Genomic DNA, 22,407 nt, shown 5'->3' with positions numbered 1-22,407 from the left:
TTTCTTATCCTGTCACTATAGATCCACTGACTAACCAAAAAAAAAAAAAAAATGCAAGTAACTAATTAAGATAGTGTGTCTATCATTTTACCTCTTATTATTTCTTTGTATCTTCATAGTAATCCTATAGGAATATCATTTTTTTTACTCTCATTTTACAGATGAATAAGCTGACACTCAAAGTCACAAAATACGGAAGTGGTAGAAGTGGGTTTCAAACCCATTCATTCTGATTCGATACTTGTTTTTTGATCACAGCTCTCTATTAAACCCTCACCAATCATTTGAACTACCCTTCTGTTCAAATTGCTCATACCTTAAAGCTTCCCATGAATTAGCTATTGAAAGATGTCATTAATATAGAGTAACCTCTATGTCACTTCTATCCTCTTTCTCAGCTCTTGACCTTGCCTTCACTAGAATTATTAGGGTCAGAAGACATAAGATAGGTATTTTCTTTGTCAACCACATAGTATTTTTTATTCAGAAACTCAACTACTGCTTCCTTTTCCTCAGTTCCAAAGGCTGGGTGCTCATTTCTTTTGCAAGGTTATATCAACTGTCTCTGCATTGGATTCTATCTTCTTCCATCTGTTTCAGTACTGAAATATTGCCCTATATTTAGGACTTTCTCTCTTCTACATTTTTAGTTCTCTTATCAGTTGCTCTTTTCTCTGTAGGTATAAAAATACTTAAGTATTTCCCATAGTGGTTAAAAAATAAATCAACAACAACAACAAAAATATTCTCAAACCTGTGTACTCCTTTAACTATTTATTGAAATAAAGAAATATCTAAAGCTGCCTAGTAAATGTAGTCATAATCAATGCCAAGATATATCCAAAGTGAAATTATTAGACCTTTTGAATAAAGAAAGAGTCTTAGCATACTCAAGACAAAATAATAATAATTTATTGAACTACTATGTGTGTGTACCCAGGTTATTCCTTATCATTCCATTGTGTGACTGTAGCAAAATCTGTGTATTCATTCTATTACTGATGGACATTAGGGTTGTTTCCATTTTTTGGCTACATTATATGTAGTGTTGATACCAATAGTTTTGTTCAAAGTTTTAGGTAAATATGTATAGCAATTTCTATAAATAGGTTACTTATCTAACAGTGGAATTGTTGGGTAATATGGAATAATATTGTTCAGTTTTAGTACAATACTGACAGTTTTCCAAAATAGTTGGGTCAATGAACACTAGATGTTCAGTTGTTCCATAAAATTGCCAACACTTGATACTGTTTTTCTTTTCATTTTACCTATTCTGTTGAGTGTGAAAGATTTCTTAAATTCAGAAACCACTAAGCATAGAGGAAAAAAAAATACAAGTTTACCTACATAAAATAAAGATGTTCTACTTATCAAGAGACACCTTTAAGAGTCTAAAAAGGCAAGCTTCAGCATGGGAAACTATATTTGCAATTCATATATTTGTAAGATACATATAAATATTTACTAAGAAATTGAATAAATTTGAATTTATTCAAATAAATTTCTATGAATAAATCATAGAAAAAATGAACAAAACACTTGAACAGGGCTTTTACAAACAAAGATATCCAAATAACCAATACATATATGAAAAGGTGCTTAACTTCCCTAGATGTTGGGGAAAAGGCAAAATAACATTTTATACCAATCAGAATGGCTAATCTGGAAAATATTTTCTTTTGTTTCTATTAAGTTTCTGGAGTGATACCAATTAGTCATATCTTTAACTTTTTGAGTTTGTATTTCCTTGACTCTATGAGTAACGTAAATTTAAAACCCAAATCCTACAAAAGAGCAGAATTACCGTATATGATTTTTCACGAGAGCTTGCCTTGCATTCTCCATCTAGCATTCAGGCCATTTGCGAAGATTTCTGTCATGTAAACACGTGTACTTTTTATTTCCTGCTGATTTTTCCATAAAGGTATAACACTTTCAAAGTCCCAGTTTCATCCAAAATATCGATTCCAGCTGACCATCTTGTGTCAGTACAAAATACTGTCTCCTATTCCCTCTAAGGCTATTCAACCTTGGGATCTGGGATAAATATACCATCATAGGCCTTCAGGGAAGCCTTGGTTTCAGGGGCAGTTCACTTGTCTGACTTTCCACTTATTTTCACTGTCAGCCTCCTACCTCCTGGTTTGGAAGTAAAAATGTTAGCAGTTGGATTTGAGTCTGAGCTGAACGTGTCTGCATATCATCCAGACTGAAAACATGTCTGAAGATCAAATTGCTGCATGAGAATATGTAGAATGAGGAGAGACTATAAGCTAGAAAAAAAAAATCTACTGGAATGTTCACATTTAAGAGGCAAATGGAGAAAAATTAACAAAGGTGAAAAAGAAAGAGTAGAAGAAATTTAAAGTAGGAAGTTTTCTCAAGATGTTTGTTAATGAAGAAAAGGCGAGAAATAGTATGATAATTCATGTGAGGTTTGCTAATAAGCAGGATTTTGGTTAATTTGATGAGACAAACATGAACAACTGCTGATGAGGACGATTTTTTTTGAAGGAGAAATATGGAGGAATTTCTGAAATATGGAGGAATAAATATTCCAAGATTGAGTCATTGTAAAATGTCTCTCTTTAAGGAATGATGTTGGATCTATATGATTGATATCTGACTGATATTTTACAACATTTCCATGTATGGAACAGTATGGATCATTGACCAAATAAGTTGTTCCAACTTTAAACAGAAATTTTTCTTAGTCCTACCAGTTCATAGAGATCATATTACTCATCTCTACTCCACTGAAGAAAGCCATTGCCAATATTTGCATATCTAAAGGATTATGTGACCATATGCCTCTCTTATAACCCTAAGCTTGCTCTCTTCCAAAAAATGGCAAGATTATTTCTCCAATTAACTAATTGATAAATTTGTCAGCTTCTCTCTTTTTCTTCTCCTTTTGTTCTCTTCAATTCCCAAAACTGTGCCATCTGCTATGCACAAAAAATTTTGCTCATATTAGCTATCTACTACTGGTGGCTACTTATGCATAGCTACTCTCCAAAAATTTCATGCCTAAGCCATGCCAATGATACATTTATATATTTTTTTAATTTGCTTTGCAAGTGTATTCAATATGTCCTTATTGTTAAATAAAGTGGACATTTTTCAACCCTCATTTTCTTTGGACTCTGAAAATATTTCATATCTATTCCATAACATTTTCATAGTTATACATGTACTTCCAATGCTGCCCATATTACTCAGTTTTGTGTTCTGGATTCTCCTCCCCTAACTGTATTCCAATGCTGAGGTTGCTCATTTAATCTCGAGACATCTCTTCTTCTTAAGAAAGTCATACATTCCCAGATGTTTAAATGGTGATGATAGTGACGGCAATAATAGCTAACATTCGTGAATATGTATAAAACTCTAGACGTATGACAAGTGTCTTGCATATAATATCTCATTGAATTTCCACAATAATCCTCTAAAATCAAGAGGTGCCACTGCAATCCCACTTTTGCAGGTGAAGAAACTGAGGTATAATCCTTTGATTAGGAAAATTGTTTGTAAATGGTCAAGCTTTTAAACCCAATTTATCCAGTACCTCTGCTTGTCTATAAGCCCATTGTACTCACATACTTTCTTTATAGCCCAGAAATCTTATTTTTTCTACTTGGTAATATCTTGCAGACAATTGGACAGCTCCACTCAAATTTTACTTGTCCCAAACTTAACTTGTGATATTATTCCATCAAAATCTCTCCTATTCCTGAATCTCTTTCTTAGTAAATGGATTGACATTCCATTAATACAGTTATCACGCAAGACACCTTTGCCCACCTGTCACAAAGCACCAAAAATTCTTTATTCTCCCTCCTACATTATTTATTTTCTCCATTTCTACTGTCACCTCTTTCCAGCTGCCACTATCTTTCTGTTAACTGCTGAAATGACCCTTGACTTGTTGATCTGAATTCCTTTTTTTTTTTCCTTGCTTTCCAATCCAGTATTCAGACTGCAAAGGAAACAGTTTACAGAAACACGAATTCATCCTACTGTTATCACATGTAAGGTATTTCCACAGTTTCTCTTTTCTACTTAATAAAACTGCAAACTAAGAATAATTTCAGGTTTTTTTTTTTTTTCTTGATATGATCCCTTCCTACTCTTTTAAGCTCATTCCATAGCAGCCTCTTCCTCTCTTTATACTCATGTTGAACTTTCTTTTTCAGGAGGCCTGGGCTCTAGAAAGTTTTTCATCTGTTAGGAAAGTCTTTGCTTGCTTCCAAATGCACCTTACCCTGTGTTGTGTTATACCTCCATGTGGTATATTTTCTTGGCCTGTTTTGACTTTGCTTAGAAGAGAGTAGGAAATTTGCCACATGTTCAAGACACAACTTGTTTCAGCCCAGTCCTAGAAAATGTGCAATTTCCATGCGTATGTAAAGTAGGGAGGAAATACATGGCTAGCCTAAGGTAAATTGGACAAAACAATTACAAAGTAAACTGGCAGAAAGAGGGCCAAACACTGATCTCCCCAGTTCTTTGTAGGGGGAGTGTATTTTTCTCTTGACCATATGTTTTCATAGATGTTAATGATGTGCTTTCCCTTGTTCTTCTTCTCTTCATCCTTCACCTCCTCTGTCTTCTCTTTCTTCTCCATTTCTTCTTATTTTCCATTTGAACTAATTTCTTTAAAAAATTCATGACATTTCTCTTCAATATATGTAGAGGAAATCTGAAATTCATTGAGAAAGAATTTAGGGACATTGAAATAGCCCCCACCACGCACATTGGAGGTCTAAATACAAAGAACTTATCTGATATCAATGGATTTTTAATGTTTTGTATGAAAATTAAAAACTTGATTCTCTCCATGCCCTTTTCCCTTTATCTGTCTTCAATTTCTACAGAAGAGTGAATCTATGAAGAGTTCTCTTTAGTCTCTGATATTAGTTTCATTTCACTCACGTTTATGTTTGGCTATGCTCATCACTTTACAAATTATTGTTATTAATTAAATTTTATTTCATGTAAAATAATATACAATGATATTTTTATTTCTTTTACTTTAACTTTCCCACCTCCTCTTGCCGTACACTGTAAGATACTCTCTCATTCTACCCATTATGCCAACAATATATTCTTCCAAAGTCTTAATGGAAAAATGTATCATAAAACACTTTATTACCATTATGCAAAAAACATTGTAGGACCTTAAGCAACAAGCCACTATACGTAGTCTTCATACTGAATTAAGCTGCATTTTGACAGGAAAAAATAAAAGAAAAAGAATTTCCTTAAGATAGTGAGAGATGTCATTCCCTTCAGACCTGCTCTACAGTTTTCAGTGGGGAAGGATTTTATTCTCCAGCATGGACTTTGACATTCTTTCTACACCAGCTTTTCAGTACTAGATAGTACTAGATGTTTGGGGAAGTAAGTTTACTGATGGGAAATACATTTATATGCAAACCTATGCCTCCCCCCAGCCCCGCCTCATTACATTAAAGAAAATCTCACTAAAAGGGGCTTTTTGGCAAAGAGTAAGGAAAATTCTGGTTTTTGATCATCAAACTTGATATATTGATCAATATTTGAAAAGACAGCTTAAATGATTCAAAATTTGCATATGTTTATACAGGATAGGTACCTCACCTTTGGCACTCAAAGTGACAGTTAAGGAGATTAGCAAAGAATAAGTGCTTGGAATGCAGTTAAATGCAGCATAAATGGATCCTTTTGTATAACACTTTTAATGGTTACTTAACCTACATATGACTCCATTTCTCCTACAGAAAAATAGGGATAATATTTATCATTCATAAAACTTTTAAATATGTTACCCCATTAATCTCCTGTTGTTTTGTATAACCCTGAGAGAGAAAAGCTCTAGACAAAATACAGAGGCTGTGATGCTGGCACTCAATTTTAGAGACAGAAACTGATATACCCAAAGGCTTGAGCTATTGCAATTTAAAGCTATTACAGGAGTTGCAATCTCTCACAACAAGCTGAAACTAAATAACCTGGACTTTTGCCTCACTAAGTTACTTAAAAATATAATACATTAGTATATAAGGACACACCAAAGCAATCAATATTTTATGAAATTGCTGGACTGTAATATGGATTTTGAACAGTATTAGTGTTAAATGCATTAACTTCAATGAGGAACTTAGAAATGGTCTCTTAATAACCTTATTGGGATATGAATACTTTTAAATGGCTTTTACTTTGTCCTTGGAATTCATATGATGCATGTGACAGTGGCTTGTTTAGTGTTAACAGAGGATTAGATGAAGGAAATTAATTAAAGCTTCCTAGCAACGTTTTCCCCTTGAGCTATTCAGTATGCTAAAGTGGTGTGACAGGGTACCATCCTTTCTCTAAATCTACTCATTAAATAACTCAATTGGGTTTAAACACACATCCTTTTTTAAAAAAATTAGACCATAATTTTTCTCCTCGTCTTTCTAACCTGACCCCTTCGAGCCGCTGCCACCTCTGTGATTTGTAATTACCTTTTAGCTTCTAATAATAGGACGGTCACAAAGTGTGTCCATGTGTTTCAGAGTCCACCAATTCACTTCTTGAGACCTGTCTTCAATTGAGATGACAAATTTAAATAGGTTAGGGACATTTGTTTAACTAATCCCCTGGACAAATAAGTATCTAGAATGATTTCCTATATTAGATGAAATACAAGTCTATAAATCTTTTTAAACACTGCTCATGCCGCACTTGAATACTTGTAATAATAATCATTTTTCAACTTTATGTTTTAGAAATAAATAGATCTATTTTGGCTTTAAATTCTCACAAATTGTGATTTTCTCTGTTTTTAAGACATTGTTATAAATGTATTAATTCTTAGCTATTAAAAACAATTACTTATAATATAAACTAAAAATAATATTTACCAGTATTTATTGTTTGTGGATTTTTTGATGATAGCTATTTTGACTGGTGTGAGATAATATCTCATTGTATCGATAGTTTTGATCTGCATTTCTCTAATAATTAGCAATGTTGAATATCTTTTCATGTGCCTCTTGGCCATCTGTATATCTTCTTTGGAGAAATATCTATTTAGGTCTTCTGTGCATTTTTTGTTTGGGTTGTTTGTTTTGATGATATTAAACCACATGAGCTGTTTGTAAATTTTGCAGACTAATCCCTTGTTGGTCACATCATTTGCAAATATTTTCTCCCATTCTGTGGGTTGTCTTTTCATTTTGTTTATGGTTTCCTTTGCTGTGCAAAAACGTTTGAATTTAATTAGGTCCCATTTCTTTATTTTTGTTTTTATTTCCATTACTCTGGGAGACGGATCGAAAAAGATATTGTTGCAATTTATGTCAGAGAGTGTTCTGCCTATGTTTTCCTTTAAGAGTTTTACAGTTTATGGTCTCACATTTAGGTCTTTAATCTATTTTGACCTTATTTTTGTGTATGGCATTAAAGAATGTTCTAATTTCATTTTTTTACATGTAGCTGTCCAGTTTTCCTAGCACCATTTATTGAAGACACTGTCTTTCCCCCATTGTATAGTCTTGCCTCCTTTGTCATAGATTAATTGACCATAGGTGTGTGGGTTTATTTCTGGGCTTTCTATCCTATTCCATTGTCCTATATTTCTATTTTTGTGCCAGTACCATACTGTTTTGATGACTATAGATTTGTAGTATAATCTGAAGTCAGGGAGCCTGATTCCTCCAACACCGTTTTTCTTTCTCTAGATTGCTTTGGCTATTCAGGGTCTTTTGTGTCTCCATACAAATTTTAAAATCCACAAACAATAAATGCTGGAGAGGGTGTGGAGAGAAGGGAACCCTCCTACACTTTTGGTGGGAATGTGAATTGGTACAGCCACTATGGAAAACAGTATGAAGTTTCCTTAAAAAACTAAAAATAAAGCTACCATATGATCCTGCAATCTCACTCCTGGGCATATATGCAGAGAAGAACATGGTCTGAAAAGATATATGCACCCTAATGTTCATTGCAGCACTGTTTGCAATAGCCAAGACATGGAAACAACCTAAATGTCCATCGACAGAGGAATGGATAAAGAAGATGTTGTACGTATATACAATGGAATATTACTCAGCCATTAAAAAGAATGAAATCATGCCATTTGCAACAACATGGATGGACCTAGAGATTGTCATACTGAGTGAAGTAAGTCAGACAGAGAAAGAGAAATATGTATTATATACCTTATATGCGAAATCTAAAAACAAATGAGACAAATGAACTTATTTACAAAATAGAAACAGACTCACAGACTTAGAGAGCAAACTTATGGTTACCAGGGGGGAAGGGTGGGGGGAAGGAATGGTTAGGGAGTGTGGGATTGACATGTACACACTGCTGTATTTAAAATGGATAACCAACAAGGACCTACTGTATAGCACAGGAAAATCTGCTCAATATTATGTAACAACCTAAAAGGGAAAAGAATTTGAAAAAGAATAGATACATGTATATGTATAACTGAACCACTTTGCTGTACACCTGCAACTAACACAACATGTTAATCAACTATACTCCAGGGAATTCCCTCATGGTCCAGTGGTTAGGGCTCTGCACTTTCACTGACTAGGGCCTGGGTTCGATCCCTTGTCAGGGAACTAAAATCCCACAAGCCGCATGGTGTGGCAACAAAACAAAACAAAACAAAACAACTATACTCCAATATAAAATGAAAAGTTAAAAAAAATTTATTCACAAAGGAAAACTTTATCTTCTTGGAAAAAAGAGAACATTTGACTATAACAATGACATACGAAAAGTAAACTAGAATATAATATATCTTTTGAGTTGTATTAAATTTGATGTTTTCAGGTAAACAAGTACAAAATCCAGAGTTCCTTATTTTCTAATCTTGGTCAAATAAAATGCTCAAGCTTTAAAATGTTATGATGTCAGGGATGAAGATAAAAAGCTATCCCTCTAAAATTAGGGTTAGACTGTGCAGTCTTTCTTCTTTTTCTCATCAAGATATTATTCTTCTACACACAATTTCGATGAGGAAAACCAACCTGGATAAAGGAACATGACTTCTGTTTAAAATAATTATTTAGGAAATCAGAAATAGATGGTCAATAGCATGGTTGAATTAATAACACTCTGTTCAAAATAGAAATAAAATGTGTTCACACAGATAAATATAACTGTATTTTAAAATATCAATATTATAATTAAACATGTACTCTGTGTGCACACAGGCATATGTGCACTTTCATACACACACACACACACACACACAAGGACTGTTTATCCAAATTGTTAACATACTTTGCTGATTGCATTGTGGTAATAACTCTGTGAGAAAGCCAGTGTTATTATTCCTCATTAAATTGGACTATATCATCTGAAAGTAAAAAAGACAAAGCTGATCACATTGACAAATTTTACCTAATTTAAAACACTGATACACCAATATAAAAAGCCACTGTTTATATGGTTAGCACATTTGTTAATCCATTATTTTAATCATTATAGGATTGACAGTTTCATTCTTCTGCAAGCCAGACACATTCGATTTTTGAATCAACCCTTCTAATAACTCAGATGTCTAAGATTAAACATTTAAAATAAGTTACAATGCAAATTTGACCAAGTGAAATGCATTTGGTGTGTTTCAGGATCATAACAATTAAGAGATGATAGCTATTGTTCTAAAATAAAATTCTATGAATGTAATATTTAATGAGATTCAGAAATATTATAACACATTCACGTAAAATTTTACTCCATCATTAGTGAGAAGCATAGTAATTCAACTGTCTTAAAGCATGTACATAACATTTTATTGCAGAAAGGATCAGAAACATTTAAATTCTCACTGTGCATAGTAATGAAAGTTGTATTTTACCTAACTAAGAATGTGAACTGCAAAATTGCAAGATTTCCTGTAGGAAAATATAATACCAGTTTCTCTGTGGAGTTTTTGATACATTGGTAAAGAGTATAATTGCAAACAATTATTTTGCTTGGACATTAAAAATAAAATCGTTTACCTAAATAGCAAGTAATAGGAGTTTTGTCTTAATTAAATCACCTAGAAGTTCTGTCCTTGTAGTGTCTTTTTTTTTTTTTTTTTTTTGTGGTACGCAGGCCTCTCACTGTTGTGGCCTCTCCTGTTGCGGGTCACAGGCTCCGGACACGCAGGCGCAGCGGCCATGGCTCACGGGCCTAGCCGCCCCGCGGCATGTGGGATCTTCCCGGACCGGGGCACGACCTCGTGTCGCCTGCATTGGCAAGCGGACTCTCAACCACTGCGCCACCAGGGAAGCCCTCCTTGTAGTGTCCTTTAAATAGAATGAATCTCAAAATAATTCCAATGAATAAAGATAATGTCTTATGACATTCAAGTGCACCATTTATAGTAAAATTCAGGTAATACGTTGGCAGCTGGTAGGAAGCTCCAAACACAGAAGTATTTCCACAGGGTTTGTTTAGATTTAGGTGGATTTCCAACAGTTACTGTGATTTTAATTCATCAGTCCTCTACAGTGGGATTTCTGAATATATAATCTGTACAGCACTTTCATCAGAATCAGCAGGTGTGCTTATTTCAAATGTGAATTCCTAGGTCCCATCAGAGACCAAATGAATCAAAATCTAGGTGGCAGAGCATGCATTTGCATTTTAATGATTTGTCCAAGTGATCCTCATGCACATTAAGTTTGAGAACGCATGTGCATCCTTAAATCCAAGTAAAGAATATATGAAATATATATCAAGTAGTTCACAGAGTTGTTAGTCACAAATAAGACCAGGTGAGCAAATGCTGTAAAATAAAACAAATAGTTTATATAATCTGACAATTATAACCTACTTCACAGACTTTAAGTACAAATGAGGAAGATTAAAAGGCTCAGAGTGTGCCAAGGTCACAGACCTCTTAGCCTTGGTGATTTTCAAGCTTGCCTGAAGAGTCCCCAGGAGGACTACAGGTACACTATAGATAACATGTCACAATACAATCTACTGAATGAGAATCTCTTGGGGCAGAGGTCTGATAATCATTACGTTTAGCTATCTCGTCTGGTGACATTTACCATTAAGGAAGTTTGGAATATACTTCCTTGAGCATTCCCAGGCTGACACTACAAAACACTCATAATAATCTGAATTGCTAGTGTGGCATTGTAGCCTTAGTTAGCCCAATCACTTTAATTTATGTCTCTAATATCTATTAACACCCTATATGCCTTACTTTTTACTTCAAAGGATTGGCTTAATACCGACATCTTATTACTGTTTTTACCTAGGATTGTTTTTAATGAATAATCGTTAATGTACTCAATATTTGTACAATCTAATCTGTGAGCTGTCTGATATAATTTTCCCACATGAATTTTCAAAAGTTTCATTGCATATACAAATGCATTAATAGCATTTGTATTGACAATAGTTAGGGGAAATTGTCATATCTTATAATTTGACGAGGTGTGATCAGTAGTGATTTTTTCTCTAAATATTCACTTCCATATATTTTTCTATATATTTTTTATAAATTCAATATCTTGAAATATGTGTATATATTATGGCATGAGACAAACAAGCTTAGAAATGATTACTCTTATCAACACTCACATAAGTATATTGATTCAAGGCTTATAATTTTAAAAACGTCATAATGAATACAAGTGAAAACAGAAAAAGTAAAATCAGTCATCTCTCAGTTAAGAAAACATTTATACAACTGTTTAAAAATAACTGTAAAATTCAGTTGTATATATTCATTACTATACATGTAAAACCAAAAACTCAGTTCCTTAAAAGATTCTCCTTCAAGAATAATCTGTAGTTTAGAGTGGCTTAAATGTCCAGCTTCCTTGCCTGTTCTTTGCCAGTGTTTTCTGTGCTGGGAAGCAGAGAATGCAAAGGGCAGCACCGTATTCTGGTCCTGCAAGAGAAACAGAATGGTAAGATTTGGGAGATACAAGCTGCATTAATTATGTCACAGAGACTAGAACAGCAGTGATTTTCCCCCCATTATTATTATTTTATATCAGTAGAATCTATTTAATATATTCAATAATTCTATTATTTCTAAGACCTTCCACAAAAGGGCATTACAATCCTTTTAGTTTATTGCAAACATATATATTTTTTTAAGTGGATTCACTTTATTTATTTTTTGGCTGCGCTGCAGGATTTGTCAGAAGACAAACAGTAAGTTGTGAGTTCCATTTTGCCCAACTACTTTTTTCTTCACACCCTGGAGGATCTGGTGTCTGGAACTGTAGAGACATCATCATGTTACCACCCCTTCTCCTCTCAGGTTGAATCCACTGTGACAGAACACTCATGTCCTTAAGAGGCAAGGCCTAGCAAATAGCCTCTCACAAATCCACTGAACATCACAATGTCCTGTTTGATAAATTCTGTTGCTGCTTCAATTATATTGCTGATTTCAGGTGCTGCTTTATTTGCTCATTTCTGAATCAGGTCTTCCTGCTTTCTTTATATCTTTTTTCAACTCTGTCCCAGTTGATTTGCACATAGTTACTTTGACTGGTAAATCTGAAGAAGATGGCCAGCAGCCTACTGTTGCTGTAAGTTTTCCAACTTTCTGGAACAAAAATCCTGCACAATGGCCAGTGCAATCTGGATAGCTACTGAGTATTGTTCTACCGGAAGTGCCAAACTATGGCCAAACATAGATTCTACCAGCGGTGTCTTCATGTAGACTGAGTTAGGTCCAATATGAATCATCATCACTTTCATATTCAGGTGAGAGAGATCCCATCTAGATTGGCCTGGCCTTGGAATCCAGAACCAAGTGAAGAGGACTCAGCTGTCAAAGGGGGGCAAAGAGGGCCTGGGGTTGGAAGAAAGGGTCATAGACGCAGAAGTAAGCACTTCATGAAAACTAAGCAAATGGTATTTCTAGGTAAATCAGTCTTTCTGTGCTGGACTAATTAAAAGAACTTCACAGCTCTCTATCCCCAAGCTTTCTCACCCTCTGGAATTGAGGGCTTTTACTGCTTCCCCCATTATTTTTTTTAATTAAGTAATGAATAGTATTTTATTATTATTATTATTTTTGGCTGCATGGCATGGCATACATGATCTTTTCTCCCTGACCAAGGATTGAACCTGTGCTCCCTGAAGTAGAAGCATGGAGTCTTCACCACTGGACCCCCAAGTAAGTCCCTGAAGAGTATTTTATAGATAAGAAAACTTTAGCCTCAGCAGGATAAATTTGAGGACAGTTCCAATAGCTAGTTTCCCAGAGATGCACTTGAAGTGGTCCTTACAGTTTTTGCAAACTAGAATACCTGATAGTGTTTATCAGTGCGACACGTCAGGTGCAGTGTAAAGGTACGGGTACTGAAAAAGTAATATTGACCCTAACTATGCATTCACGCACAGGCATTTACAGATTTTTACCCAGTCTTTGAATTAAAAGATAGATTCTCTGAGTCTGATCAATGTCAGCCTCTTGAGATGCACTAAAATGAAATTCAGAAAAAGTTGAATAACTTAAACTACTCTGGAGTTACAGACAACTGACGTAGAAAGCCTCTTAAGCAATGTGAGAGAAGAAAAAAGGGGCAAAAATCTACCTACTAGCTTGGGTTGTAGAACTCATGTTTTTAGGAGTTGGGAGAAAAGAAACTTTGGAGCAGGTGTTTCATGTGACAGATCATTAGATCTGTTATCTAGGTCTGTATTAGATCTGTAGAGTATCTATTGAGATACTACAGATGAGGAAAGATGTTAAGTGTATTTGCTTTGTATCATCAATGGAGATTTTTTGCTGCCTCTGAAAGCTTGCTGTCAAGATTTAATTTAATATTTAATTAATTTCCTCTCTGCCGATCTGTGATTTCCCTTAATGCCATTTCCTTAATGCCATTTCCCTTAATGCCATTTCCTTTTCTAGAGAGATCACAGATTACTGTAAATTATTTGTGTTCAGTGAGGATGGGCATAACGGTAGCAATAATGAGAACAAGAATAGTGACTGGCCATTTATACATAAAATGAATTCTGTTAGAAACACCTATAAATATTGTACCAGCGTTATTAATTGGCTTAATAAGATCAATTGGCATAATAAGATCTAAGTTGTTTATTATAAATAAAATGAATAAAAATTCACTAGTCAGCAATAGATATTAGTATTTTTCTTTTTTAAAAATCTCTTCTTTGCTAGCCCTAAGTGCTTTATTTCTTAGGGGTCTAATATTGACTTCACTAGTCTTAGTGGAGTTACCAGCTTGTGGCTGAATCACGCTCACTCTAGTATTCAGACATGGTTTGACACATCTAAATTAGGGTGAGGAAGATTATTCCAGAATATCGAGGCTCTCTTTTGTCAGGAATGGGGGATGGGGACTTATTCTGAATAAAGAGGAAGTGAAGACTGGAAAGGTTACTTGGTCAACAGAGAGAAAAGATTAGCCTGAAAATAGAAACTGTCATTCCCAACATTCTCAAGCTCAGACTGCATGAACATATTAATACTTGGCACTAAGTAAATGGTTATAAAAAAACACATCTAATTCCTAGTCTGTAATCTACCAGTGACATTAAAAAATAAGATACCACCACTGGTGATGATGTAAGTGTTGTTTTCGAGAAGGGCTGCTAGTACAGCTTATGATAGCATCTTAATAAACAAAATATTAGTTGTGAGTTGTAATGAGGATTAAAACTTAGATTGAGAATCAAGCTTCTCTGCATATATGTATGTATAAGGAAAATCTATTTTTCCTTAAAACATCTGCATTGTATCACTTTAGAGGTAAAGGATGGTTTTCTCCCTTCTTAAATCTCCTCTTGATAAATATATTTTCATTGGAAGATGTTTACACGCACATACACACCTTGGCAAAACAGAAAACATTATAACCAAACTGTGTAAAATAATATCATTCTTATATTCCTATACATCTTTCCCATTTTATATGAATTATCACTCCCTAACTTTCCAAGTTCATTACTATCCTTCTTTGTCCATTTCTTTATAATGTATTGTTATGATCTGAATTATGTCCCCCCCCCTCCCAAATTCATATGTTGAAACCCTAATTCCTAGTACCTTAGAATGTGAGACTATTTGGAATAGTGTCTTTAAAGAGGTAATTAAGGTTAAAAGAGATCATAAGGGTGGGGCCCTAATCTAATAATACTATGTCCTTATTAGAAGAGGAAGAGACTCCAGGGGTACAGGCACACAAAGAAAAGGCTATGTGAGGACACAGCAAGGAGGTGGCTGTCTTCACGCCAAGGAGAGACACCAATGCTGCCAGCACCTTGACTGTGGTCTTTCAGCTTTCTGAACTCTGAGAAAATAAATTCCTGTTGTTTAAGCTACCATTCTGTGGTATTTTGTTATGGCAGCCCTAGCTGATGTAGGGGAAGAAAGACTTTCTTTCTACCCTCCTAGGTTCAACAGCTGTCTCTATGAAATAAACTGATAAGAGGCAGACTAACAGGGGAAAAGATACATAAGTTTATTAATTTTTAATATCACATGCACAAGAGCATTACAGAAGAAAAGTGAATACCCCAAAAAAGCAGAAACATGGGAGAGCTTACGTTCAAGAAGAAAACAAATATGTGGTATGTCGGTGGAATTATCTAAAGCTGACTCTGTCTTGAATAAAAGCAAGACTAGACTAGGAACAGTCTAAAATAGACATTGTGAAAAAAACAGGGAAAAGAATTATTTATTTTACATTCCTTTATTCTAATATTTTAATCTACTCTATACTATACTACACTAAATTTTATAAGGTGTGAAAATAAATAAAAGACAACTTCATTTAAAACATTATCAGGAAGTTTAGAAGGGAGAGCTCTCATGCACATACCAGCCTGAATAATCAGAAGGAAGAGAAGCGATTTTTAAAGGGTCTTTTTGTATAGAATTCTTTGTGTAACATTCTCTGGGTTTCAACTTTTTATCCATGATGTCAAGAATGTTGTTTTTCTTCTGGTATGAGGGAGGACATTTTTTACATGGGAATTTCATCTCCTGCTTTTAAGAAAAGGAAGGAATGTCTATTTAGGTCTTCTGGCCATTTTTTAACTGGATTGATTGTTTTTATGGTATTGAGCTCCATGAGCTCTTTGTAGATATTGGAGATTAATCCTTTGTCCATTGTTTCATTTGCAAATATTTTCTCCCATCCTGAAGGTTGTCTTTTCATCTTGTTTATGGTTTCCTTTGCTGTGCAAAAGCTTTTAAGTTTCAATAGGTCCCATTTGTTTATTTTTGTTTTTATTTTCATTACTCTAGGAGGTGGGTCAAAAAAGATCTTGCTGTAGTTTATGTCAAAGAGTGTTTTTCCTGTGTTTTCCTCTAAGAGTTTTATAGTGTCTGATCTTCCATTTAGGTCTTTAATCCATTTGGAGTGTATTTTTGTGTATGGTGTTAGGGAGTGTTCTCATTTCATTCGCTTATATGTAGCTGTCCAGTTTCCCCAGCACCACTTATTGAAGAGGCTGTCTTGTCTCCACTGTATGTTCTTGCCTCCTTTGTCATAAATTATGTGACCATATGTGCATGGGTTTGTCTCTGGGCTTTCTATCCTGTACTATTGATCTATATTTCTGTTTTTGTGCCAGTACCATACTGTCTTGATTACTGTAGCTTTGTAGTATAGTTTGAAGTTGGGAAGCCTTATTCCTCTGGCCTGCTTTTCTTTCTCAAGATTACTTTGACTATTCAGTGTCTTTTGTGTTTCCATACGAATTGTAAAATTTTTTGTTCTAATTCTGTGAAGAATGCCAGTGGTAGTTTGATAGGGATTGCATTGAATCTGTAGCTTGCTTTGGGTAATATAGTCATTTTCACAATATTGATTCTTCCAATCCAAGAACATGGTATATTTCTCCATCTGTTTATGTCATCTTTGATTTCTTTCATCAATGTTTTATAGTTTGAGTACAAGTCTTTTGCCTCCTTAGGTAGGTTTATTCCTAGGTATTTTATTCTTTTTGTTGCGATGGTAAATGGGATTGTTTCCTTAATTTCTCTTTCTGATTTTTTGTTGTTAGTGTATAGGAATGCCAGAAATTTCTGTGCATTAATTTTGTATCCTGCAAGCGGAAGACCTAAATAGATATTTCACAAAAGAAGACATACAAATGGCCAAGAGACACATGAAAAGATGCTAAAAATCACTAATTATTACAGAAATGCAAGTCAAAACTACAATGAGGTATTACCTCACACCAGTCAGAATGGCTATTATCAAAAACTCTAGAAACAATAAATGCTGGAAAGGGTGTGGTGAAAAGGGTACACTCCTGTATTGGTGGTGGGAATGGAAATTGATACAGCCACTATGGAGAACAGTATGGAGGTTCCTTAAAAAACTAAAAATAGAACTACCATATGACCAGCAATCCCACTACTGGGCATACACCCTGAGAAAACCATAATTCAAAAAGAGACATGTACCACAATGTTCATTGCAGCTCTATTTACAATAACCAGGACATGGAAGCAACCTAAATGTCCACCAACAGATGGATGGATAAAGAAGATGTGGCACATATATACGAGGAATATTACTCAGCCATAAAAAGAAACGAAATTGAGTTATTTATAGTGAGGTGGATGGACCTAGAGTCTGTCATACAGAGTGAAGTAAGTCAGAAAGAGAAAAACAAACACCGTATGCTAACGCATATATATGGAATCTAAAAAAAAAAATGGTACTGATGAATTTAGTGGCAGGGCAGGAATAAAGATGTAGACATAAAGAATGGACTTGAGGACACAGGGTGAGTGGGGAAGCTGGGGCAAAGTGAGAGTAGCATTGATATATATACACTACCAAATGTAAAATAGCTAGTGGGAAGCAGCTGCATAGCACAGGGAGATTGTGCTTTGTGACCTAGAGGGGTGGGATAGGGAGGGTGGGAGGGAGGCTCAAGAGGGAGGGGCTATGGGGATATATGTATGCATATGGCTGATTCACTTTGTTGTCCAACAGAAGCTAACACACTATTGTGAATCAATTATATTCTAATAAAGATCTATTAAAAAAAGAAGCAGAAAAGGAAGATCCCTCCCTGCCCTAGCAACAATGCGCTAACCACCAGTAAGAAACTGCCACAACCTCGAACTCCTGTTCTTCTCCAGTGAAATTTTATTCAAAACAACCTTCCCCAATTTCCTCCTAAAACCTAGTAGAAATTGACCTTTCTTTTGTCTCTTCACACTTGCCAATGATTCACTATAGCTTGCCTGCCCCAGAACTGCAATTCCCTGCTTTCCAGATTACACCCATTTTACTGGTAAAGTAACTGGCTATGTTACTTTTTGAGGTTGACATTAGTCACTTTCAAAGCCCTGCTACTTTCTGTGAGAAATAAAAACATTTCATTTTACTGGGAAGTTATCTTATAGTATAAGATTGCGAATGATGATAAAGAGTAAATAGATCCAATATTCTCTCAGATATATGTGAAATAAGCAAGAAATAAAACAGAAAGGTAGATATGTTTATTCCTTGATAGTTTATATCTTAAAAATCCATTACCATAAGGTAGATGGCCATAGAATCTACGATGATTAAAAACATATATGAATACATTGCTTATCACAGCATTCTGATTTCAGATAAATAGAAATCAGGTGATAATTTCATATCAATCATTCTATTGTCTTTGATATTTTTAAAAAGAACAAATTGTTTGCCTTAATTTCACAGCATTTATGTTACCTATCATTTTAATTGGTTAGATACTAGGTGATTTTTAAAGTTGTATGTATGTGATATATAGCACTAAAAATAAGTTTACTGTCCATCAGTAAGGGAATGCACTATTACATTTTGATGCAGTCATACACTAGAAACAATGAGAGTTACTTAAATGAAAATGAACAAAAGTAAAAATGAATGTTGACTTAACAAAGAAAAGATAAATATCAAAATTAGAACAATAGTTTTTCACTGGCTATATAAAGAAAGGAAGGGCTTGTCGTATGAGCCTGTTACACCTTCCACATTTATTTCTAAACAAAAACGACACTTGCAGCAACTATTGTGAAGTATTTACACCTGACAAATCTAGATAAATGGTGCTCTATATTTTATGTACTTTTATGCATGTTTGAAATATTATATGATTAAATTCTTTTTAAAATGACAATTTTGTATTTCAAAGTTTTCTTTGAAAATTTCCTGCTCAAATTGAATTTTAAAGAATCTAGTAATGATTTTTCAGTGTGAAAATGATTTTATACCAACTCCATTAGATAAACAATAGATATTCCTAGATCCATCTGCACCAAGCCTTTCCTTTTATGTGTGCAGAGATTCTTGGCTAGCTTTATCTTTGTCTCTGGGGGATGTATAATATCATTCTAAATTAGAAAAAAATGTACCCATGTACAATGTATACGTCTTCCATATAGCACTATCTTAAAATGTGTTAATCGAAATATAATGTATATACAAAAATGCACAAATTATAAGTATATAGTTCAATTAATTTGCACATAGGGAGAACACTTAAGTAACACCTACACAGGTCATAGAACAGTACTTCAAAAATGTTCTCCCGCCTCTCCTTCTAAATAACCATTACCTTTATTTCTAATAGCTTAGATAGTTTTGTCTGGTTGTGTGTGTGTGTATGCATTGTGCATGGTGGGGGTTGCTGTGTATGTATGTATGTGCATGCAAGTATGTGAGGGTCTCCTTTAGCCCACTTATGGGTTGATGAGATTCATTAGGGATGTTGCTTATAGCAATAGTTCATTAATTTACTTTGATTTATAATTTCATGTTACAGGAATATATTACAATTGATTTATTCATTACATTGTTGATAGATATTTGATTTGCTTCCAGTTTAGAACAAGTACAGATAAAGCTCCCATGTGTATTTTTGTTTTGTCTCTTGATGAACATATTGATATTCTGCATTTCTATTTGGTACATATAATTGGATAAAATTGTAGGTGCATGGGTGTCAACAATAGATAGTGCCAGTTTTCCATTTTTACCTGCCACATTGTAGTTCCGTCAGTGATATATTTTATTGTCAATCCTGTTAATTGTAGCGACCTGGTGGGTGTGTAGTGTTATCTTGTTTATTTATTTTTCCTCATGGTAACTATGTCTTGTATTGCCCTTGTGATTAATGGGAACATTTTCATACAGTAATTGGCCATTCGGATGTCCTTTTTATTTAAGTGCCTCATCAACCATCCTGTCAATTGCTTATGAGATTCTCTGTATTTTCCTATTGATTTGTGGGACTTTATATATTTTTCTAGAAATGAGTTTTTGTCAGTTATATGTTTTGCAAATATTGTTTCTCAGCTTGTGACTTGAATATTTACTCTAATATATATAGTATTATATTAACTAGTACATTATTATATATGTGTGTGTGTGTATGTTTAACAAATTGACAAAACACTATTTATTGAACAGACCATCCTTTCCCTATTGTCATATATCAAGTGTCCATATATGTGTGAGTGTGTTCCTGGACTCCCAAATCTGTACCATTGATTTTTTTGCTTATTCTTAATCCAAAACATAGCTTCCTAATTTATTTTCCAATAAATGTGATCGTCATTAGAATAATCACCAACTCTTTAATTCTTTTTAATTAAATTGCTTTTGTATTACTTATACTTCATATTTTAATATGTATTTTACAATATCCACAAAAAAACCCGATTGTAATTTTGTTTGTGATTGTGTTGCATGTTTAGAATGATCTGAGCAGATTAACATTTAACAATACTGAATCATTGATTGCAGGAATAGGATATCATCCTGCATTTATTTAGTTCTTTTCAAATGTACATAAATAAGTTTTAAAGTCTTTAATGTAAAGGACTTGTACATTTAATATGGATATATTTCATGCTTTTTGATTTCGCTGTCGATGCTACCATTTTCTTTCCATATGGCTTATATCTGGTATATAGATATTCAATCAATTGTTGCACATTTGTCTTATATTCAGAAAACTTGATAAGTTTATTTTATAAATATAATGGTATATCAGCAACTTACTGAATTATTCATCAATATTATATTTCTCAATAATAATAGCTTTATGCTTTCTTCTAATGTTTGCCTTATTCCAAGAGTTCTAAAAAATAAGTCTACTAGAATTAACAACAGGTTTCCTTGCCTTCTTCCTTTGTTCAGAGAGAAAACTTTAAAAACTTGTTTTCAATTTTATTGTAATTTTTTTGCTGGAGTTCGTAAATATACTTTATCAGGTTATGGAAATTCTTTTCTATTACTAGTTTATTAAGATTGGTAACTAATTTTACCTGATGCTTTCATTGGTATTTAATGTTACAATCACGTATGTTTTCTCCTGATTCAGTCATAATGGAATTATACTGACAGAGTTTTGAATTGCAAAGGACTCCTCATTCTTGGACAAAACTCAATGTGTCCATGATGAATTGTTGTTCATATATATTGTTCAAAATATTTTATTTAGGATTTAGGCGTACTCATTTAAGTGAGAGATTGACCTGACTTTAGCAAGTATTTCTTCTTTTTCTGATCTTGGCAGAGTTTGTGTAGGATTTATGTTCTGTTTTTCACTGTAAGTTTCAAAGAATTCATCAGAGAAATTCATTGGTCTTCCTGTGGAAATTTAATCAGATATTCAATTTATTCATTGGTTATAGGACTATATAAAACCTCTGTTCTCTTTTTTAATCACTTTTAATGAGTTGTATGTTGCTTTTTTTAAGGCTTTTCAATTTACTGAGATACCCTACTCAAAAGCTGCTTATCTTCTTTAGATCTGAATGTGACAAAATTGAAAGAGCAATAAAGTAGAGCTATATCCAGCGTTAATCCTAAGAAATCCTTTTTATCCAATTCCTTTAAAATTCTCCACAATTAGTTTTTTCTGTGTTGTTGTATTTATGCCTCATCATTTAAGTATGATTTAATGTGTGTAAAAATGCCTGTATAAATGATGATCATTATTTCTAGGTTATCAAGGCAAATTGCTAGTAATTTACAGGTGTTGGACCTATGGTTTTGACTCCTGCTTTTACCTAAACTGATTAACACTTTGACAGAAAAAAAGTAAAATAATGATATATTTATTGCAAAAATAAGAAATAATATTTAAAATTAATTTTTCAATTAGTTGAAGTGATAATGCAGCTGTTTGCTTGCATATCACAGAAAACATGAGATGAAGGATGTCATCTGTACATTTTAGGTTAACATCAAAGAGGAATCCTATGAAATATTAACAGGAACAGAATTAAAGTATGTATAGGTAATTTTTAAAGATTCTAATGTTCCCTGTAAAACTAATAATTGGATAGACATCAGCATTATTACTTCCCCAACATTAAAATTTTTTAAATGATTCAAAATTTAAATACAGTAACTTATGAAGTAACCAGGTCCCATTATGACTGACCACTGAAGGGTAAATTGCATGAGGCAC

General features: G+C 33.8%; 1 pseudogene; it reads right to left on the bottom strand.

The window, feature by feature from the left end:
- Window positions 1-12,297: 12,297 nt before the first annotated feature.
- LOC132597422 (FUN14 domain-containing protein 1 pseudogene) lies at window positions 12,298-12,733 on the bottom strand (annotated as a pseudogene).
- Between the last annotated feature and the right edge of the window lie 9,674 nt (window positions 12,734-22,407).

Source organism: Globicephala melas, chromosome 6, assembly GCF_963455315.2.
Source record: "Globicephala melas chromosome 6, mGloMel1.2, whole genome shotgun sequence".
In the NCBI taxonomy this organism is placed as follows: Eukaryota; Metazoa; Chordata; class Mammalia; order Artiodactyla; family Delphinidae; genus Globicephala; species Globicephala melas.
Note: the sequence above shows the minus strand (reverse complement) of the source record. Positions and strands in the feature narration are given on the sequence as shown.